The 23744-nt window shown below is 44.5% G+C and overlaps 1 pseudogene; it reads right to left on the bottom strand.

The window, feature by feature from the left end:
• Positions 1–20915: 20915 nt before the first annotated feature.
• Positions 20916–22696, bottom strand: LOC149325357 (uncharacterized; annotated as a pseudogene).
• Between the last annotated feature and the right edge of the window lie 1048 nt (positions 22697–23744).

Here is a 23744-nt window from a genome sequence, read left to right as displayed (position 1 = left end):
CCAATTCTTTGTACATTGCTTTAATCGTGTAGCGTTGCTGTATAGCTCCCACTCTGATGTTTTCCTCTACCTGTTAATAGCGGTTTGTGTTGATTTCTCATTCTCTGTTTGTACTCGCGCAATATTGCTTGGTTTGTTTTGTAGCCGTTTGTTCTTGTTCTTACCCAAGTAAAGGGGTTTCTAAAGAAATTTGCCTGTACGCCTCATGCCTCCGGTCAACGGCTAATCAGGCGTGGCCCCTATCGCCGGTCAGCAGTCGATCCTCATCTTTTGCACGCGGGGTGGAGAAGCTTGTCGTTCCTCCCCCTCCAAATTTACGGAGAGGGCAGTAGTGGGCAGGTTGGCCCGAATAATTATAATTTCGGCGCCAACCAACCATCGAGCCGCCCACAATATGGTGACAAACTAGAAGATTGCAGGTTCGAGTCTTGTCGTGGACGCCAGTTTGTCACGCTAATGTGGGCGGCTCACAAGTAGATGATTAAAGCTTACAAGTAGATGATTACAGATTGCATTTAAAAGAAATGGCGAATTTATAGACTGATCTAGTGCACTAATCACATCTTGAAAGAAGTATAAAAAAAAAAGCCGAGCATGATGGAAAACGACACTATACTGGTACAAAGGGGAAGCTCCTACCTTATATCCATCCACCTCACCCGGAAAGGGTTTACTGCAAATGTTCACTTTTTGAGGCGTTGTTTCGGGTCTCGCCCACGGAGCTCGCTAAAACCTTTATTGAGCAGCAGAAGTTTTTATTTTTTTTTTGCAGCTGCTATGAGCTATCAATTCTAGTGATAATTGTGCCGATCAAGCATTTAAAATGTGCTCACATTGTCATACGAGCAACAAAGCGAACTGTGCCGCCCATCTCACGAAAAGCACGACAGTAACGCTGTCAAGCTCGTGTTTAGAATAACAACAAGCCGTTTAGGACAAACTTTTCAATCCGACCAGCATGAATTGGGTGCCTTGTTGCACTAAATTCTTTCACGCCATGCTCCATGAAAATATAAGTTTTATTTTTACGTTTCAGTGCTCAGCCTCGAAGTGCGGGTTACGGAATATATGGTGAACACAGTTACATCTCCACCTTTTGAGAACTTCACCTTTCTCAAGTTTAAAAATGATACTCCAATTGCCAAATACCTGTCGCCATACTTCCAAGCTTATCGGAAGGAGATAACGATCGCTGAATACGTATGGTACAACTTCAGTGAGCGTATTTACAGGACCGTAAAGCAGAACATGACGAAGGTCATGGAGTCGGAATATTTTAAGAGGATTATGAACAGATCAACTTTATTGAACAAGTAATATGAAAGTGAACACCTGAACGGGTGCACGGAAAACAAACTGGCAAAACTATTAAACTCTCGCACCTTACCCAGTTGTGTTGCTGTCTCTTTATTTTCTACTTGTATATATAAAAACCGACTTAATGTAAGCGCTGTGTCTCCTCTGTGTCGTTTTTTGTTAGCGCCTGGATTTTTCACAATTAATGTGGCATTTATTTTTTGCACTCTCCCTCACACTGAGGAAGTCAGGAACTAGAGGTTGACAGTACCTCCACATAAGTCCCTCTGTTCAATATAACATCGATTCAGATAAGTGAAAATTAGTTTCAAGAACTCCTAGTCACAAAGCCAAGTAAATGTTAAGAGCAACGTATGTAAGGCTGGCTGTCGTGTGCGACACGTCCACTTTTGTCACACAAAAAGTAAGGAAATAAAAACGCTCGGTTAAGCTACGAAATTTATTAACGTACAGTCTATCAAAAGCTTGTAGCCTATCGATCGCGACCATGGTCGGTTAAGATCTTACCTTTGCCGAAACTAGTTAATGGCAACAAAGCGAGGGGGAGGGGCACATGGCTCCTTGCATTCCGCAACCTCGATATCGGCGTGCATTCTATAGGTAGCAGCACCACAGTGGGCAGCCCCGCTACTTCGTCTACGGCTGTGATGGGCCATAAATGTTTGACTACTGTACATTTCCATTCCTAAAAACAAATGTCACTGGGACAGGCTTTTTCTTGGCTGGGTTCGTTGATATTGGATATACATACTGCTCTTGTAATGCGATGGCTTTGTATTTAGGTTAGCGTCCTGAAAAACAATGCATGGTTTCTCTATGACGAAATTTCCTGATTTCTCGGGAAGGTTGTGATGTCACCTGCACTGCCAAATCTGAAATCTGTAGACAAAAACAATCGAGTACTTTCTATTGGATTATCATATGAGATTACACCAACCTGACCCGCTCTTCCAAATAAGTCCACTCCCCAAATCCTCACTAATGTACCTTAGCCACTCACTAATCAATATTATTCGGGCAACTAGTTCACAGAAGTTCACTCTAATTCTCCAACCAATCCCCACCCTTTCACTTTTATTTTTTTTCTGGGGTGGGCCTACTGCTACTTTGGGTGGTTCTTTGGAATATTTGGGGGTAGGCCAACTTCCAAATACCATCGCATTTTCTTTCTGAGAATGTCGTTAGGACTGCACCAAGTTTTTTTAGCCTCATTTTTTGTTTCGCAAAAATTTTGTTTTGCTTTTTCATTTTTTTTTGTTTTTTGACTAGTTTAAGCACATGGCGTCGCAGGCGGTTGGGGCAGGGCGATATTGTAATTCTAATACAGCCTCGTAACGAACGTACAATTTCATGCCGCGAAATAAATATGTGTTATACACTTTTATGCTATCAAATAATAAAAGTAGATTGTTAGAGGCACATGTCCAAAGAAGAGATTCATGTCATTACGGTGATGACACTAATAATTTGGTCATAGTTTGTAGGAATGCTTCAAGTAGGCAGACTTAATATATGCAAATATTGATGTGATCGGCAGTTACAAGGTGTTCATTGTCTTTGTATTTGTCGTTTGCAAAAGCTAGTGTTGTCTGAACGAAATTGCGCTCGGTTGCCGCACTTTATGGAGTTCTTGCTGCGTGTCGGCGGTGTGATGTAATAAGACAAAAATTTCCATATCATCATCCTTACTGCTGAATGCATTTACCAAACACCTGGAATTCATGCATGGAATAAAGGTGCGCTCGTTGAGACGCGCATAGCTGCGTAGCTAACTCTATGCACTCAGGTAGTATGCAAAGAGAAATCTATGATGACGTATGACGACGATTTTAGTTATTTCACCAGAGGTGGTCATAAGAACGGTTAAATGAAAGAAGTTGGGACGAACGGGTGAACAGTGTGATGGAACGTGCTTACATAAAATTGGTTTGGTTTGGTTTGTGGGGTTTAACGTCCCAAAGCGACTGAGGCTATGAGAGACGCCGTAGTGAAGGGCTCCGGAAATTTCCACCACCTGGGGTTCTTTAACGTGCACTGACATCGCACAGCACACGGACCTCAAGAATTTCTCCTCAAAAGAAATTGTTCGCGGCTCATCTAAGTATGACGAACTCTCAAAATCATCCACTGCCAAAATTCAGCTACTAATTACAACACCTTTAAATTTCATTTTCAGTCTAGTTGTATAGTTCAATCATACAAGTATCTAGGCATAACTATTTCTAGCGATCTTTCTTGGAGCCTGCATGTTACTAATATAATATCGTCAGCAAACAAGACATTAGGTTTCCTAAAGCGCCATCTTCATCATGCTCCCCATCATGTCAAGTTATTAGCTTACAAGTCATTAATCTGGTCCAAACTAGAATTTGCGTCGCCCATCTGGAATCATCATCAAGCATGTTTTATTTATTTATTTATTTATAAATACTGCGGTCTTGAACGACAAGACCATCGCAGGTGGGTACATGATTTGTGTAACACCAAAGGACAAAGAAAAGGAAATACAGCAGACAAGGCGTCACAGCAACGAAATTAGTACATAACACTGTACTGTATCAATTCACAACCTCAGAATATATATACTACAGTCATAGAGCCAAGCATATAATTATGTAAATCTAAACAAATTACTCATCAACCGAACATTCAAAATTTCTTCACTTGTTGCAGCAGCTCCTCAAATTGGGACAAATTATTCTCTTCGACTATATGACCAGCAAGGTTGTTCCATTCGGTAATGGTTCTCGGAAAATAGGAATATTTGTAGCAGTTCGTTCTTGTGGATAAAGGTTTTACGGAAAGAGAATGTCTCAGGCGTGTTGCATAACCGCTAGAGTAACTAACAATTTTCGAGATGTCAATGTTGTATTGCCCATGAATTAACTGGAAAAAGAATTTCAGACGACAGATACGGTTTCTATCAGCAACGGATGGTAAGCCACTCTTTTTAAAAAGATTAGTGATAGAGGTGCAGCCATAGGAATTATAAATAAATCTTACTGCCTTCTTTTGAATCCTTTCTAATTTGTTAATGTTAATCTTGGTATATGGGCCCCAGATCATTACGGCATATTCTAAGATTGGCCGCACAATAGTGTTGTACGCAAGGAAACGTGTTTCAGGAGTAGCGAACCGTAGTGCATGCCTCAAGAAGAATATTTTGCGCAGAGCATTTGCCGAGATGGTATCAATATGTTTGTTCCAGGAAAGATTATTGGAAATCCATAGGCCGAGATATTTGTAGCATGTTACCTCTGAGAGTGCACTATCGGAAGTACCATACTGGTAGAGAAGAGGATTCCTTTTAAGGGTTATTCTCATATATACTGTTTTATCAAAATTTATCACCATTTGCCACCTATCACACCAGCGCATTATTTTCCGAAAGTCATTATTTAGCCTGATTTGATCTTCACTTGAGTTAATTCGTTCATAGAGGACACAATCATCAGCATATAACTTAACATTAACAGAGAGATCTTGGACGATATCGTTAATATAAATAATAAACAAAAGCGGTCCAAGCACAGATCCTTGGGGAACTCCCGATTCAACTGGAATGCAATGTGAGAGGGCACCATTTAGTGTAACAAACTGGCGCCTGTTTGTCAGGTAAGCCTTAATCCAGGTTATTAGTTTATCGTTTTTTATTACAGAACTCAATTTATATTTTAGCTTGTTATTAGAAACCGTATCAAAGGCCTTGCGGAAATCTAAAAATATTACGTCAGTTTGTTTTCCTTCGTTTATGGCTTCTGCAAAATCATGAATTGTTTGTATTAGCTGTGTACATGTCGAATATCCTTTCCTGAAACCATGTTGAGCTTTCGATATTACGTTATGTTCTTCAAGAAAGGTAGATAAATGTTTATGAATAATGTGCTCAAGTATCTTACACGCTGTGGAAGTAAGTGAAATAGGGCGATAGTTTTGCGCCTGTGTTTTGTCACCAGTTTTATGTAAAGGTTTAACTCTGGCAACTCGCCAGTCATCGGGTAGGGCGCCTTCCTCTATAGATCTTCTAAAAATGACACATAAATACTTGGAGCACCATTGCGCATACTGCTTCAGAAATGCATTTGGGATGTCGTCTGGGCCAAACGATTTCTTAACATCTAGATTTAGAAGTAAATTGAACACTCCATTTTCAGATATGTGAACATCAGGTATAGGGGGTAAAGACAGACTGAAAGATGGGAGATGACCATTGTCTGCAGTAAAAACAGTTTTAAAGTGGTTATTAAAGGCTGCACAGGCTGCATTATCATCGCGAATACAATTTTCATCTATTACAAACATGTCGGCACTGCGGGAACTCGGGGTAATCGTCCTCCAGAATTTTTCAGGAGATTTTTTAATAAATGATGGGAGTTGGACACCAAAATATCTTTCTTTGTCAAGTAAAGTCTGATCTTTTAATTGTTGTGACACCTCCTCAATAACACGGGCTATGGAAGGGGTGGCTGATCTCGCTCGCTTTTTAAGACGTTTTAGTCGCCGCTGCAAGTGCAGCGTCTCTCTGCTGATCCAAGGGTTGCGGCTACAAGACTGCTTAGATATCTTCGGCACAAAACACCGGATACATTCATGAACCATGTTCTTGAAGATGAGCCACAAGTCATTAATACTGCAAGGATTCGTTTGGAAATCGTCATAACGAAGGTCAAGAATGTCAATGATGGACTCATTATCTGCTCGTGAAAAAATTTGGAAAGGAATGAAGAGCATCTTCATGCTTTAAAGAAACATCATTTAGTGACAATAAAACTGCCTTATGATCTGATATACCAGTAGCAACATCCCAAGAGATGTTTTTCGTAATGGTACCACTTAGAAAAAAGATCTAGGATGGACATCGAACCATGCTGCATTCTTGTAGGCTCATTTACAACTTGCAGCAGATCAAAGTTTAAGGCAAGGTCCAGCATTTCGTTTTCCATCAAATTACAGGACTGTGAAGAAAAAGTGCACCAATCAATATTCGGGAAATTGAAATCACCGGTCATAATTATTCTGTCTCCCGGTTTTCCATGACACTGGTTATACTCTTTTAAATGGTGCAAGACAGTGACAGGAGAGTTAGGGGGCCTGTAAATGGCGCCTAGTAAATACTTGATGTTATCAGCATAAACTTTGCAGAATATGCCCTCGACTCCGGTGACATCAGGTAATCTTATAAGTTGTAGAGATGCTTTGTATAGTATCGCAACTCCCCCACCTCTTCTGTCACGATCTTTTCTAAAGACCTGGTAGTTATTTGGAACAAATTCACTGTCATATATATCTTCACTTAACCACGTCTCAGTCAGCACTACTACATGAGGGTCATGCGTAAGTAAAAGACCTTCCAACTCAACGACTTTATTAACAACACTGCGACAGTTAGTATTTAAAACCCGAAAACAACCTTTTTTAGTTTTGTTCTCATCAATGCCCTCATCAATGCCCTCGAATCCGTTCAGAATCGCGCTGCTCATTTCATTCATTCATCCTACTCTTATGACATCAGTGTTTCGTCCTTAAAAACAGCATCCGGATTATCACCCTTATCTCTCCGCCGTCGCATTGCCAGCATGTCTTTATTTCACAAATTCTTCCACAGCCCTATGCACATCGCACCTTATATTCTTCTACCCGCACGCATATCTCACCGCACCAGCCATCACCTACAAGTTTCCCGTCCACGATCACGCACCGTCACTTTTTCTAATTCCTTCTTTCCTCGTGCAGCCGCAGACTGGAACGGCCTTCCGAACAACGTTGCCATCATCACCTGCCCACGTCTTTTCACTGATAATGTAGAAACTTTCCTGTCATTGTGAATTTGTGCTTTTATTCTTGCCACCCGTTCTGTAACACCCGTTTTAAGGGGCCTTTAAGGTAATAAAATGAAATGAAATTTATTTATTTTATTTATTTATTTACACATACTGCAGTCATAGAGACCAAGCAGGGGGGCAACATTCAAAAAGCAAAAATAATATCAAACACTACGCAAATCCAGCGTTCCGGCAACAATAAAAGAAGAAAACCAAACAGAGGGCAATGATATTGTTAAGTTTACACATACAATAAGACACTCTTTTCAAAAGCAGCGGCATCCTGAGCCGAAAAGACATTTGCTGGCAGTGAGTTCCATGTTGTGATTGTTCGGGGAAAAAATGAGTTTTTGAACGTATTTGTGCGTGCAAAGTACGGGGTAAGGTTATGGTTGTGGCTATTGCGTGTCTGCCGTGTAGAACGGGGGGATATATAGGGAGCAGGATTAATATTAAATTGACTAGAGTAAAATGAGTACAGAAATTTAAGCCTTGCGAGTGCTCTCCTTCTATATATGATGAAATATATGATGTTTATTCGACCAAAATTTACAAACCGAGCGCACCGACCACCTGGCCGACCAGTCGACACTTCTTTTCCCCTTCAATGCCAAGCCAGTTGATGCAGGTAGCGATGGAAACGAAGTATATAGAGTTTACAAGGCTGCAGAAACAGCTTTTCCTATTTTGTTTATGCGAATTCAACTATGTCCGCTGGTTATCTGAAGACCAATGCAGTCTCGGAAGCCATATTTTTGTATATGTTATCATACTTATCACACTTATCACTCTTATCATTCACTTATCACTTGTCGCACTTATCAGACCTACCTTAGAATATGCAAATATTATATGGTTCCCACACACAAAAGACAATAGCTACTCACTGGAAATGGTCCAAAGAAAAGCTGCACGTTTTTTATTTAACCACTACGGTCGTTTAGATTCAGCCACAGAGCTTTTACAGCGCGCTGGTCTTCATACTCTGGCAAGTAGAGCAAAACTGCAGCGTTTGAAATTTCTCTATCTTCTTCTTCACAACTCATTCCAACTAAATTTTTCAGACTTTCTAGATCTAAGACATACGCGCCAAACGAGACACATACACTCAAATATGATACAGGAATTTTTTTGCAATAACAACTCGTTCTGGTATTCTTATTTTCCGACGTCCGTACGCGAATGGAACGCTTTGCAACCATGTATTACCGCGCAGCCAACATTGAAAAAATTTATTGCGCTCGCTGAAAAGGCAGTTCTTTCTTATACGCATTGTTGACCCTGTTTCATCATGTATATTTGTATTCTATTTTTTTTCTCCTTTTTCTTTCTCTTTTTTTCATCCCACTCCTGTAATGACCCATCTGGGGTTGGCAGTATTCCAAATAAAATAAATAAATAAATATGTGTGGGCATAAAGAAAGAAGAAAAAAATAGGTCGGCATGCACCCGATTATCACTTTGCTTTGTTTAGTGGGCCAGCCCTAAATTCCTCAACGCCAGACTTCGCCGATATTTGTCCGCAGCCTTAGGCAGGGGTGGCCACTGCCTAACATCGACATGACGACTTCGTCAACTTCCACCCGTGCGCAATGAATCCTGAACGCACCGCTATCGCCATACCCTTTTAAACCGAGCCTTGAACCAAATCCGGAACGAATCAAAACCAAAGTGCGAGCGCGCCTTACTTGCATTTGGCCTAACCACGCTAACTGGTCCGCCACTTTTTTGCATGGCTGCCGGCCCAAGAAAAATGGAAACCCAAACTAGAAACTGCATCGTCACGCCAGAACCACAGGGACACTACCAAAATACCAATATGTGGTGTGAATTTTCCACAATGAACAGGCACCACAGGACGGTGGGCTGATTGTGGGCGTCGAAAGGCTGATTGCAAAGAGCTTCTTCAAAACCATATTGTTCCCTTTCATATTACAATCACCTAAAGATTCCATCCACACATGAACGGATCGCTTCACGATAGAGGAAAGGTAACTTTCGCTGTATCCAGTTCACTGGAGAGCGGTCAAATCGGTGCTCAATTTGTAGCATTTAATTAGAGCCCGTGACTAGCTACTGGTCATCAAGCACCCGCGTAGCCCTTTTGTAGATTCTTAAGTTTCCAATGGTTACCACGCCGTGCAACGAACATTTAGTGGGTTCATGGGGCTGGCGGCAGAATAGACGGCAGAAATTGACGTGATTTGATGTGCTGGCTTTGCGATGTATGGCACATATCCTCGATAGATCATTGCTTGCTTCATTGTTTGTGTGTCATATAATATGAGTCTGAAAGCAGTGAGGGATATTGAAGATTAGCTGCATGCCACTGCGCCACGTCGTGAGTAGAGCAACGGACGAAACTGCGTCCTGCGCTTTCACAAGCTATTTATAAATATAACTGCTGATATACGACTGCACCGCGATAGGAAGCGGAGATTTGTCTCTCGACTGCACGAAGTTTTGCGTATGAAAAATTATTTTCGAGGAACAGACATCATCCGAGTCGTCCAAGTGGACACCATGCCGCAGCGAGAGAGCAGACGAAGGTCACTGCCCAGTTTTTTTTTGTTTGTTTATTTCTCCTTCGGGCAACATACAGGTATTGCCCACGAGGCAAGACAAAAAGAGGTGCTTAACCTCCTGACTGGGTCTTGTCCTCGCCTGGGTACAGCAGCAGGAGCGGTATTGCATTATACAACAACAAAAGGCTGTCTTTGCCATCGCTTACAAAACAGACGCATCATAAACAGTTCTTGTAAATATATACAGATAATAAAATAATAATACACACTAAATCATATACAAAAATGGTACAGTAATGCAATACATTAGGGTTGTTCGAACCGATACAGCATTCCCTGCTGAAAAAAAAAAGCTCTACGACGCAACAACCCCACAGACCACCCACCACAGAACACTACACAATCTGCACGACACACCACTCCATTCGCACGACACATCATACGAATTGTATGATATATCATACAGACCGCACGATATGCCACACAGACCGCACGACATCCTACGACGAACAATCCATGAGGCCACCGCACCATAGAACTCCCCCCCAGCAGGGTTACATCAAACGGAACCAGAATCAAGCATTTTGTTAGGACACAACGTTAGACAAAAAGAAAGACGAACAGATGCGTTTAAAACCCCTGTGCGTGGAACTATTTTTAGCTGCATCTATTACAAATGGATGAGAATTACACATCAACATGATCTGATGCTCAATTGATTGTGTTCCGTAGTTAGTACGAGGCCTATTTACCACAACAGAAGTCTGACGCAAGCTGTAACCAGTAGATCTGTTTAGGTACGTGTTAAAAAAATTAATGTAATTTGTTTTTATTTCGTTATAAATAAACACACATATTTTGAGTTCATACATGATTTTCACAGGGATCATTCGAGACTGTGTCTCGTCTCTTGTACTTTGTGGTTGTGTGTGTTTGCGCCTTTTTAAAGTTTTCAAATATGAACCAACTTGCCCAAAAAGAAGTGTTAATGAAGTATTTGCCGAGCAACTATTTGTGTTGTTTCCTGCAGGTAAAAGTAACCGAGCTGCACGCGACTGCAGGGCTGATATTTTTTCTAAGTCAGTTTTGTTACAAGTACCCCAGATAAGAAGACAATAACTGATGCGAGAATGGATAAGAGAGAAATACAACTGTCTTTTCAGCGAGCAAGGTATAAGATCTCGAAGCCGGGAAAGCATACCAATAGCTCTCGCTATCTTGACACGGGTGTGGTCTATGTGGTCGCTCCAGCCTACGTTGTGATGGAATTTAACTCCTAGAAAGGAATGGGAGCTGACACGTTCAAGGTAGCAAGAGCCGTAGCGAAGCTTAAAATCGTAATCTATTGGTTTGTTTTTTGCACAAAAAAGCATAAATTTAGTTTTTTTCTCGTTGAGTTCAAGACTATTTGAGTTTAGCCATACACTAAGATTTAATAGCCACGTGTTAGCAGTGTTTTCAAGTTCATTAAGATTTGTTCCAGAGAAGAATACATTCGTATCGTCTGCATATAATACTATGTCATCAGTTTGAGGAATGTTAACTATATCGTTTATATAGATCAAGAAGAGCAAATTGCCTAATATAGATCCTTGCGGTACACCATATTTTACAGTCCTTGGGTTTGATTTGTAGCCATGTAGGCATACGAACTGAAAACGCGACTCAAGGTAACTGCACATGAGTTGAAGTGCTATGCCCCTAATTCCACATATTTCCAGTTTTCTTAGCAAAATATGATGTTTGATGGAATCGAAGGCTTTGCGAAAATCTAGAAATATTCCAACGGTGCACAGCTTATCCTCAATATTTTTAATTATTTTATTTTTTATTTGTACGACGGCCATTTCAGTTGATCTTCCTTTCTGGAACCCGTACTGCTTTGTTGATATGATGTTTTTTGCAACAAAAAAGTTGTCGAGGCGTTTGTGTATGACACGTTCAATCACTTTCGAAAAAAGAGGCAAAACTGAAATCGGCCTATAGTTGTTCAGGTCACTGTATTTTCGTCCCTTGTGAATGACGACGACACGAGCTATCTTCATTTTCTCAGGAAAGATTCCCGAAGCGAGTATGCGGTTGCAGATGTAAGCGAGCGGTTTTGAGATTAAGTGGGCAATTTCTTTTATAGGTGCGGCTTTAATGTCGTCGTGGCCAGCTGCCGATCGGTTATCGAACGAGTTTATGATAAGGTTTATCTCATCCTCAGAAGTGGGCGTTAAAAATGCACTTTCAAGCAGCGTCTGCCCTATATATCTCTCCAGACTGCTGTGAGGCAATGAAAGAGATGAAAAGTTTCCAGCACCTGCGTTAGCTAGATGATCATTGATAAGGTTAACTAAGTTTTGCTCCGAATAAGTGGCTCCATTTATAACTAATTCAAATGGTATACCAGAAACGTGCGTGGCGTTTAGTTCATTGAATTGTTTCCATGTTTTTCGGGGGTTATCTGCGCACTTTTCGAACTTATGTTGATAGAATCTACACTTGGCTTTCTTTAAGTCAGAGCTAAGATTGTTTCTGAACTGCTTGAATTCTTGCAGCTTTGCAATATCACGCGTCCGCAGAAACTGTTCGAACAGCTTATCCTTGTGTTTTATGGGCTTAAAAAGGTCATTCGTAATCCATTCTTTTCTTGCTTTCTTGTGCCTAACAATTGTTGTGAGGGGGAATGCAGCATCGTAACAAATTTGCAATTCGGACATAAAAATATCGTAGGATACAGATGGATCGGGTTCCTTATATACGTTCGCCCAGTTCAAGTTTTCAACAAGTGAATGAAAGGTCTTTTTTCCGCCGTCATTGATGATACGGATAGTATTATTTGTGCATTGTGTCTGAATAACTCGCGGAGTTCATTAAACTACCTATAAATTAAGACCTCGTTCGTTAACTAGACAACCTGCAAAGAGCGGTCGATAGTAATCTCCAAAAGAATGACAGAAAATGTGCTGATCCGGTACTTGAGCTTCTGCAATACCGCTGATCATACAAATGGCGCCAGGTAGCAGTTGAATTCTTAGATGCGTTGACAAGCAGGTTTCATGGGCCAGAGTTTTAATTTTCAAAAAATGCATAGGTAAGCACGAGTACGCAGACACGCAATTTCCAGAGGAAATGCTTATGTTCTACTCCTCAGTACAGTGGAAAGTGAAACCACAGATTGCTTTTTAAAACACGGATTTAACGCTGACGAAAAAAGCTCTGAAGAACGTCAGTACAAAGAAACTAATGCAGAACAATGCGCTTGCACTCACAGAAGTGAAGGAGTTCCCATTATTTCTTTCGACAGAATAAAAGGTAATCTTACTTTGAACCGCTGCTTCCGTGCAGTTAGTACGGAATGAATCACTGGAGCATCCAGAGACTGCGAAAGGAAGAGTACTGCAAGAGTACAGAGAATCGTATTGGGGAAGTTTCAGGTCGTTGAGTTGTGCTGTTCTTGGCTCTGTGATCCTCTTTCCGCTTTATTTCGAGTATTAAGCTTAGATAACTTACATTACCCGCGTAACTGAGGGGAAAAAGCAGTCGCAGTAGCACTGCGGGAGTGTTACCCGCCGACCCGTGGTGGCGCCTCTCGCGGTCGCGTGCTGAACCTAAGATCACAGGTTAGAACCCGGCCGCGGGTGCAGCATTTCTTTCGAGGCTAGATACAAACAACTCCTTCTGTTGCGCGATGGTAGCGCACGATATAGAGCTCCAGGTGGTCTGAATAAATCTAAAGCCGTTCGCAAGGGCGTACATATATGCTAAACGTGCAAAAAAGGGGCTTCTGCCATTCGAATCTTTGCATTCAAAACTAGTTAAAAGAGGAATTGCTTCACTTTGCCTTGAGTCTGCTCTAGGGAAGTCATGTGTTCACAAGATGCGACAGAGTTTTGATAATCAATTGGTTAGGCTAGCTTCAGCCGGGTTCCCTAGTTCAGTCGTGACACAGGTTGCCGAAAGCCTCCTACGGAAGTTGAAGAAGAAGGTAGTAGGAGTAGGGGAGGAGGTCCCTCGAGAAGAGGTGAGACCGGTGGCTGTGCCGTATGTGCACAAGTTGGCCCACAACCTGAAGAAGGTTGCGAGTAGGCATGGGGTGCCACTCGTTTTTACCGCCCCCCAAAAGCTCGGAAGCCTTTGCTCTCGAATAGCCAAAAGAAAAGAAAAAGTAAAAGAAAGTGGCTGCGGTACCAGGCATGGGCGACCGTTCACGAAATGTGCGGTAGGGGTTATGTACGAAGTTCCCCCCTCCTGCGGCAGTTCCTACATCGGACAAACCGGGCGATGTGTCAATGAGCGGATCAGAGAACACCAAAGAAATGTAGAACAAAATAAAGATGGCCCCCATTTACCCATGCACATCAGAACCTGCCCGTCGCACACTTGTGAACCATGCTTTTCTGATGCGCGGATTTTGGCAGAGTAGTGTGACAGAAGCCAGAGAACTGATAGAAGCATTCCATATCGAGAAGAGGGGCAACTTGTGCGTCAGCGAAACGTCGATAAACCTGTATAAGGCTGAAAAAGCGTTTTTTGATCGCTGCTTATCCTCACGAAGCTGAATGTCTTCCTTGCGCATGCGCCGACAGTGACATATATGTACGTGTATTTCTGCACATTAAATCAGTTGTGAGTGGCGCTCTGTCTCGTCTTTCTTTCTTCTCCTGTGTGTGTGTATGCGTATGGTTTGGCGCCTTTGAATTTAATTATGAATAACTGCCAACTAGCCCAACAACAAGTTCTTCTAAGGTAGTTCGGACGGGAGACGGTGCCACGAGAATGCTCAGGAATGGGGCATTGCTCATCCCTCTGGAAAGCGCTGCCCTCGGCGCGGTAGGTCGTGTGGACCGACAGCCGCTTCCCCGGGCGGGGGGATTTTGGGCACGAACACCTGCTGTTCATGTAGTGACCGTCCAGAGGCGCAGTAGTCATGACGCATATAGCAATTATCGGCGACGGGCGCGGAATCCACTATATGGGCCGTCTTGATCTCGTACTCGAGGAAAGAGAGGAACTGAAACACAATCATCGTATATGTGGATAGCTGAAGCATATGGGCGGTCAGGATGGAGAAAGCCATGACATTTGCGCTCTCAGTCGTCTGGACATTGGCTACTTCCAGTTCGAGTAGCACGCGGTTATTGAGCATTCTCGAAACCGAGGCGTGGGCACTCTGTCCGACGAAGTTTTCAAGCTGCAGCATGTTGTGGTTGGACACCACGGCGAGTGTGGGATGGACGTTGACGTTGCCGAATTCCATTTGGTGGTTCTGGCCGACCACCATCTCGACAGGTGCGCATATTGAAGGCCTTAGTCTTCGGCGCCCGAAGGTAGAGACGAGTGAGCTGCTAGCGGGTGTGGTAAGGTTTAATTCGTGCGACATGCACAGCTTCGGAAGTTGGCCGTCTAGAGGAACGAGCAGTTCCTTGAGGGAGAACTTCATAGTTTACCTCGCCGAGTTGGCATATCACTTTACAGGGCCAAAGTACCGCTGAAGCAGCTTTTCAGAGCGCCGTCGTTGACGGATTGGGCTCCACACCCAAACGTTTTCTCCGGGCTGGTAAGTGAGATCCCTGTGGCGATGGTTGTAAAGGTGAGCGTCTTTTTCTTCTTGATGCCGGATATGCTGCCGAAGAAGTTGGCGGGCAGCCACGGCTTCGTGTATAAAGCGGTCGGCCCCCACGACATTGGAGTTTACACTACCAGGAAGCAGCATTGCGTCGAGCATAGTCATGTCTTCGGGACCGTGGACTTATCGAAACGGTGTGAAGTGAGTCGTCTCTTGCAGCCCAGTGTTATATGCCAATGTAACGTAAGAAAGTACTGCATCCCAGTGGCGGTGGTCGTCTTCGTCATACATGGAGATCATGTCGGCGATCGTCTTATTTAGACACTCAGTGAGTCCATTAGTTTGCGGGTGATAAGCTGTAGTTCGTCGTGACTGGTGCGGCTGAGTCGCATAACTTCCTGTGTCAGCGCCGAGGTAAAGGCTGTTCCCCTGTCAGTTATAACGACCGTAGGTGCGCCATGACGAAGCACGATGTTGTGCATGAAGAAGGCGGCAATTTCCGCAGCTGTTCCATGGGGAAGAGCTTTCCTCTCACAGTATCGACTTAGGTAGTCGGTGGCGACCACGATGTACCAGTTACCCAGCGAAGACTCCGGAAAGGGGCCACGTAAATGCATGCCGACTTGGTAGAAAGGAACTTGTGATAGATCAATAGGCTGCAATGGTCCGGCCGGCTTAGTCGACGGCATCTTGCGACGCTGACACTCTCGGCAAGTTCGGTTGTAGCGTTTCACAACCCCCGCGAGCGTGGGCCAGTAATACTTTTGCCGTATGCGTGCCAACGTTCAGGAGAAGAACAGAGGAAGGGTCATCGTGGCACGCCTGCAAGACTTCATCGCGAAAGGCATTAGGTATAACGAGTAGACAGATAGCCTCGGCCGGCCCATAGTTCTTTTCGTACAGGATGCCGTCAGGTAAACAGAATGATGACGGGCCGCGTGAAAAGACGCGCGGCGGAGTCTGAGCGCTTCCTTCGACATAGTCAATCAGGAACCGTAATTCAATGTCGTCTCGGTGGCGTTGAGCCAGGACGAACGCGGAGATGACCCCAAGGAAAAGGGAATCGCCGCCGAGGTCCGCGCTGTTGTTTTGGAGTAGGGCACGTGACAAACAATCTGCACCACTGTGCCTTTGCCCTAATTTATACACGATGGTGACATCAAATACTTGCAGTATGAGGCTCCAGCGTGCGAGTCGTCCTGAGGGACCCTTGAGGTTTCCCAACCAACACAGCGATTGGTGGTCGCTCACCACTCGAAAAGGGCGACCATACAAATAGGGTCGAAATTGGGTTACTGCCCACACAATAGCTAGGCATTCTTTTTCGGTGGTGGAATAGTTCACCTCAGGTCGTGATAATGTGCGGCTTGCGGAAGCGATGACGCGTTCGACACCATCCTGCCACAGTACAAGCACCGCACCACGGCCTACGATACTCGCATCTGTGTGCAGTTCTGTGTCAGCTGCCTCATCTAAGTGTCCAAGTATGGGTGTACTTTGAAGACATGTGCGTAGCTCTTCGAGCATGTTGATGCTCCCGATCCCAGAAGAACGGTTCGTTATCTTTGGTGAGGCGGGTAAGGGGCTCAGCTATTCGAAAGAAGTTCTTCACAAAACGCCGATAACAGGTGCAGAGACCCAGAAAACGGCGCACACTTCACTTGTCTGCAGGAATGAGAAATGTAGCGACGGCGGCAGTCTTGTCGGCGTATGGGCTAACGCCCATAGCGCTCACAATGTGGCCCAAAAATTTAAGCTCCTGGAAAGCGAAGTGACATCTTTCAGTCATAAGGGAGATACCGGCTGAACAGATAGCCTCGAAAACAGAGCGTAAGTGGCTGAGGTCTTCTTCAAAAATGTCGGAGAAGATGACAGCATCATCTAGGTCCACGAGGCAGGACTGCCATTTGAGGTCACAAAGCATAGTGTCCATCATCCGTTGGAAAGTTGCCGGAGCTGAGCATAGACCGAACGGGATCACGGGGAATTCGTACAAACCGTCCGGGATAATAAATGCGGTCTTCTCCCGGTCACGGTCGTCCACCTCTATTTGCCAATAGCCACTGCGTAAATCGAGAGATGAAAATTAGTTGGCGTGGCGCAGCCGGTCTAGGGAGTCATCAATGCGCGGTAAAAGATAAACGTCTTTCTTAGATGCTTTGTTCAGACGTCGGTTATCAACACAAATCCATAGGGTCCATTCTTTGTTTGACACTAGGACCACAGGCGACGCTCACAGGCTCTTCGATGGCTGTATCACGTCGTCCTGGAGCATTTCGTGAACTTGCCTTCGAATTGCATCCCGTTCCTTCGAAGGTACCTGGTACGGCGACTGGCTTAATAGTCTGGGGCTTTCGTCAACTATAATTCGATATTTTGTCATCGGCGTTTGTATAACTCTGGAGGTTGACGCAAAACAGTTCCGGAAAGAGTCAATGACAGCCTGCAGATTGCGTTTTGGACTGGGCAGGAGATTCGGGCTCACGTCGAGTTCAACCAGTGCATTCGTTGATTCTACTGATTTCGTAGTCCCCGTAAACGCGTACCCTCCGGCGCATTCCCCGAGTTCTTCAAAATAAGCAATAGTTGTGTTGGCCGCTGAACGTTGGTGTTCAGAACCGAAATTTGTTATTAAAAGCTCGGCTCGCTTATTGTTCAATTCTATAAGCCTGCGAGCTACACACTCTAGCCGACCCAGGAGCAGCGAAATGTTGGCTTCAGCGATGCCATGAGTGCCGGCGCTGTCATCGCACTCCACAGTTACTAACATGCTGGTTCTAGACGGAATCACCACGTCATCATCGCATACCCGCAACTTAGTCAACAGTGCGGTGTGCGGCAAACGAGAAGATCAACTCCTTAAATTCGATGACAGCCCCATAATCCCGGAGGAAATCCAAAACCGACTATCAGGTCTTTAGAGCATTCAGGAAACACGGCAAAGCAGCCGGGTAAAGTGACGCCGCGGATCTGAATTCGCAAGGTGCAGACACCGGTCGGCGTCACAACATGGCTGCCGGCTCTGCTGATCTGCGGCCCAGTCCAAGGTGTCAAAACCTTTCGTAATGTCCTGGCTAGCCGGCTGCTTATCAAAGAAAAATCAGCGCCTGCATCCACAAGTGCGGTAATTTTATTTATTGGCGGTTACTGATATTTCAGTAGAAGCCAATCGCTGGCTCCTCGTCGGTGTTCGCGTCGGGTCAGGTGGTCATCGGTCTCGTCGTCGCTGCAAATCGTCGAGTGAAGGCTCTTGTCTCTTTCCAGCTGCGGCGGCCCTATCCCCGGAGAACGCCGTCTTCAGTATTCCCGCCGTGGGGACGTGCCTCTGAATTCGCCAGAGGTCGACGGGTGGCTGGGAGAAGAGAATCTCATTGGCGATGGAGATCGAGACTGACGTCGCGGCACGGTCGGAGGCTGCAAGTTGGATGACAGGTACTGCTCAATCGCCTGTGGTCGCTGGCCGTAGCGTGGTCGAGGAGCGTCTGAAGCAAAACCCCTTAAACCCATATGACAGTACGGGCAGTGTCGCAGGATGTGGCCGGGCTCACTGCGGTGAGCCCGGCCACATCCTCCGCATCAGGTGCCGCACTTTCTTGGCCTCGGCCATAGCAGGGTCGGCTCGACTGAAGAGGCGCTTCATGTCCTCAACGAACAAGGTGACGCCGTCATTTGGCTGCTCCGACCTCGAGTGCAGAGCGACTTCCGCCTTCTCTTTTATTTCACTGGTGCCGAATGTCGCCAGAAACTCGCGACGAAAAACCTCCCAGGTGGCAAAAGAGGTCTCGTGGTTCTCGAACCAGATCTTTGCAGAGTCCTCTAGCGCGAAGTTGACATTCCTCAACTTCCGCTCACCGTCCCACTGGTTGAAGGCTGCTACACGGTCGAAACTAGCCAACGAACCTTGAACGTCCTCGAACCTGTCACCATGGAACGTCGGCGGTGACCGGGGTGTGTGGAGTACGAATGGAACGTGAGCTCTAAAACGTTGAGTGGTCTGGCTACCAGTGGTCGATGTCATCTTCCTTGGTTTTGTCAGGCCGCTGAGCTCTGCCTGTAGGCCTAGCAGGCGGCGGCTTGCTTTTTGGACGGGGGTTGTGTCCACGGACTGAGAACTATCTTCAAAGGCGTCTTCGGAGTCGGTGTAATTGGGACGTACCCAGCACCTGCACTAAATATATCACGGCTAGACAGTCGGGAGAGCCAGGACATGTTTTACGGGGAAACGCCAGGCAGCAGCGAACTCCCGAGCAGAACACGAAGAGACGACGAAGAAGTACTGCCCACCACCGTGGCTAAGGCTAGCCAGAATAGCGGTTAAGGCTGTTCGGCCGGGAGACGGCGCCACGAGAATGCCCAAGAATGTGGAAATATATAGTACCCGTTTTACTGCAATACTGCAAGGCCCTCCTGTAGAAGTTGTGATTCATCAAGACCATTAAAGAGACAGCAGACAAAAGGCACAGTAAGGAACATCTTAAGGAAAAAAGAAGTGACGCTGACATACCTGGCAAAGCCTATTGTCCGAAAAATCCAACCATGTTGCCCAGATCCTTGAGACTGTGGTTTTAGACACATTATACCTGTTAATGAAACATCATTTATCAAAATGTAAACTTCATTAATTTCCAGCTCCTAGAAAACAAAATAAGTGAGAAGAGGAAGCTACTGTTGCAGTTAGTTGAAAGATTTCATAACGGAGATATTTAAACAACTTTAGTTGGAGAGGCTGGCACTATAACAAAGGATGAGTAGAAATGTAACATGTACCCTTAGCTTAGCTTCTGAATTCCTTGCGGCAATCAATGGAAGTAATCGTTAACAAAAGCAGCACTTCGTAATGGTAATTTCTTTAATTTATTGTTGGCACACGTACGAGTATGATGTGGCTCTCCTGCCAACGTGATTCCCACTTAAATCTACAAATATTTCCTAGAATATTAATGTCTATAAAAAGAACATCATGGTCCCTTGAAGTCATCGGACATCTCATGGACTGCTAGCACCTACAGGGACAAAATGTTTTGCTAAAAGATCGATATCGTATTGTTTAGACCTAACACATTACCAATAGTGCTCACTGGCCGGGCAGCCCCTGTTTTATTAAAAAATCAGGTTGCATGATGTTAAAGAACAACAAGGATGATTAACTTTGAGCTGAAAATTCCAATTTGGAATACACTCTACTACACTATACTCTAAGGCATTCAGCTGGTAGTTTTAAAAAGCATAAGCAACTAATGCCGTCATGCACTGAAGAGCGGTTCATCCCAATGTGGTTGAAGAATTTAAGGTGATTAACTTTTGGACATTTTTACTCGAGAATCAAAGTGTCTATAGTGAGGTACTACTGTATGAGGAGGTACTGCGTATACTGAAGCTGTCCTTCTGGCAAAACATGTTAAACTGCACATTTTGGCTAGATTGTTCACAGCATCCTACACGCATACTCTGTATGTGGATGTAAGCAAGAGTGACAATCGTATTGGGTTCTGCACTGTCAATCAAGATGCACCGAAGTCATGGCATAAATCAAAAAGGCTGGTCGGATTTGCCTGTTAACTCTGCACAGTGGGTTCATACAAAGTGTTTTGCAACAAATTTCATCATAAACAGATGGAAAAATTAACCAAACAAAAGTTAAGCATAAATGGCTCTTAGTGCCAAATAAAAATGTTCCAAGCTTTAAATGTTTACAGCTTACCTGTATGCAAGGTCAAGGCCATCAAGACCAAGCCGTAGCCGCGTCACGACAAACAAAAGCTGGGTCTTCAACGGCAGGGGGAACTTTCTGTCCTTACTGCTGGTTTCTTTCACCTGCCAGAAGTGAAGACGTCTCGCATCTGGCTCCAAAAAAGACAAAAACCTCCAAATTCTAGCTGGACGTGAAGCCTGTATAACAGCGAAGCTTTTTCTCATCCCTTACAAGCTCTTCACACGTGTTTTCCATATTCTGAGCAGCTTCAGCCTTACAAGTGTTTTTTTCTGCATGGATGACAGTTCGAGTCTCAAGCACCTGTTCTGCTGTAGATGGTCCCACAACTTTTTTGTTTCAGCATGATTAAGCCGACTTCGTTCTAGCTGACGCTTTAGCTCTGCCACTTGTGCATTTGCTACTTCAGGTTGCTCCAAGATCTCTGTCACGATGTGCTTTTGTTCAGAAAATTCCTTGGCAAGCTCGTCAAATCTTAATTTTTCGCTGCTGTACGAGTGGTACAGGAGTATGCCCGCTTCAGGCTCTGAATTACAGTCGCTGTCATTGCTGCTGCTGTCAAAGACGGAGACTTCCTGCCCGCGTTGTTCGGTAGGCAATGTTGAGGTGGTGGGAACTTCAGGCTGGAAGGTGAAAATAAAGCATAAGAAACCGATCTGTTTTAGTAACCTATGAAATGTTTTAATGTTTGCGATGCAGTTGCAGGTGAAGCTTTGCACACATATTTTTTATTGCTTCACATGAGTTCAAATGTACTAAATACCCCCTCTTGTTATGCAACAGTACAATTAATCTAGCCATCTACTTGTGTCAAACTATCCCAAAAATAGAAATGAAGTATACGTAAGCATGACATGCTATTTTTCTCTCCTCCTTATGCTTATTTAACCTCATTTCTTGTCAGCGGTCACCTCTTCCTCACCTTTTGCTGTCTCAGGAGGAAAATTGCGGGAACATGGAGCATGTTAGTCTATTTGCCCCCTTTGAAATGGGCACTGCATACTCCGTGTCCCGTGGTTGGCACGAAGTTTGAAAACTTGGGTAGAGAGAGTTTCAGCATTACAGCTATCATAATGCAAAGCACGGCCAGGGCTAATGCACTGTACTTTATGCATTTTGGTATTCTCAAGCCGTATGCCTTCACTGCGCTACTACAGTAACACTTTTTCTAGATTAAAAGTACATATTGATCAAGAGCATCTGGATGGTGCCAATATGGTGCATTTAATTTTGACTTTTTTTTCAAAACCACAAATGCATATGATCTACAGCTGTCGCAGACACTAAGCTAAATAGTTGCAATGAAATCGATCGCGTGCTTATGGCAGCTAACAACATCGAGGAAGTAAAGGCGAAGTATAGAGATACCGCTAGACCCTGGGATAATCCGTGAAAGTTCACCTGAATTTGGGCCATGATGTCCCTACTAAGCTGTTGCCATGGGTGCCGTGAAGCTAGCATATTACGTTGCTAGCAAATGTAACGCCTGGCTGTGCCATGCGATAAAAAAATCAAGAAGTGCTGCGTTTACCCGCTCCGCCATTCGCGTTTCTTGTACGCGCTGGTACCGCGGCGCTTGGTAACAAGAACAGACGACTCTGGAGTCATTCAAGACGAAGTCATGGACAACTGTGCCCTCTTTTTTACCATACATCTAGAAGCACCATGAAAAGAAATGCGAAAGGCTTAGTGCGTCGTAACTGCGCAGTCCCACTTATTTGTGTCGCCGCTGTAAACTCGTCAATGAGCTTACCTTCTCCTTATGCATGCGTGTTTCCTAACAGTGGTGTAAATGAAGCAACGTAACCCACGTTCAGATCTAAAAGATATCTACTTGTAATAAAAGCACGCAATGATAATGAAGGAAAGAAACGCGGGGCCTTCAGCAAGAAACATCGGCGAGCAGGTACAACCACGCTAACGATAGTTGATCCGTTCCGGAATAGGCATACGAAAGCACAGGGGCCCAAACATTATATTCTTTGAATTATTCAACTACTGGTTTTGCATTCAGATACAAGAAGCTGCACAATTTACTTGGGAAAAGGCTTCATACATCGTAAAAGGCTGTCTTATCTGCCAGTCTGTCCGGCCCTGTTTATCCGCTGAAACCACGTCTTTCGGGGTTTTAGGTCGTTAGGAGAGACATAAAACCCGAGGCCTTTGTCCCTTGCACTGTTGTTGTAGCACCCAGGAATGCGACAGGTGAGCCCTCCTATTGCAGGATAGCTGTACACGAATTAAAAATCGTCCGGACGCGCGACGCATATGCCAACCGTGCGGTTGGAGTGACCGGATAACTACACCTACCAGCATGCACCGCTGCAGCCGGTGCGCCGTGAAACTAGACGGTGTGATCGGTATTTTGGTCACATGATGGCTTACGGGGGCCCAAGACAGGGAGAGGGTTCGTAATGAATGAAGCAGTGCCAGGACCGGCAGCAGTGGCACAGGATAAAGCTAAGGAGCGCAGACTCTACCAGCGTCAGGCCCAATATATATTTGTAACATTTTCTGTACAGAACTGTCAGACAATTTTTTGGCATAAGTGCAATGTTCTTGGTGAATGTTTGAAACAAACTGCTTAGTATTTAAATATGCACAAGAATGCAGCAAAGAGTTAAGCAAATAAAGCATAGAGGAATGTATTTCATGTCCGTGTTGATGAGATGCAGTTAGTTGCATGATCATTTAGATAGAGATGATTTAGCACAAAGTAGAAAGAACAACCAAGAGGTTTTGGTGAGATCCAGACCCATGGCCTGCACTTGTTACATATGGCGCTGAGCCACGAGGTGGAAGGCAACGCAGCCACC

The sequence above is a fragment of the Amblyomma mixtum genome, chromosome 10 (assembly GCF_055824585.1).
Source record: "Amblyomma mixtum isolate Tamu chromosome 10, ASM5582458v1, whole genome shotgun sequence".
In the NCBI taxonomy this organism is placed as follows: Eukaryota; Metazoa; Arthropoda; class Arachnida; order Ixodida; family Ixodidae; genus Amblyomma; species Amblyomma mixtum.
This window is presented reverse-complemented; position numbering and strand designations above follow the sequence as displayed.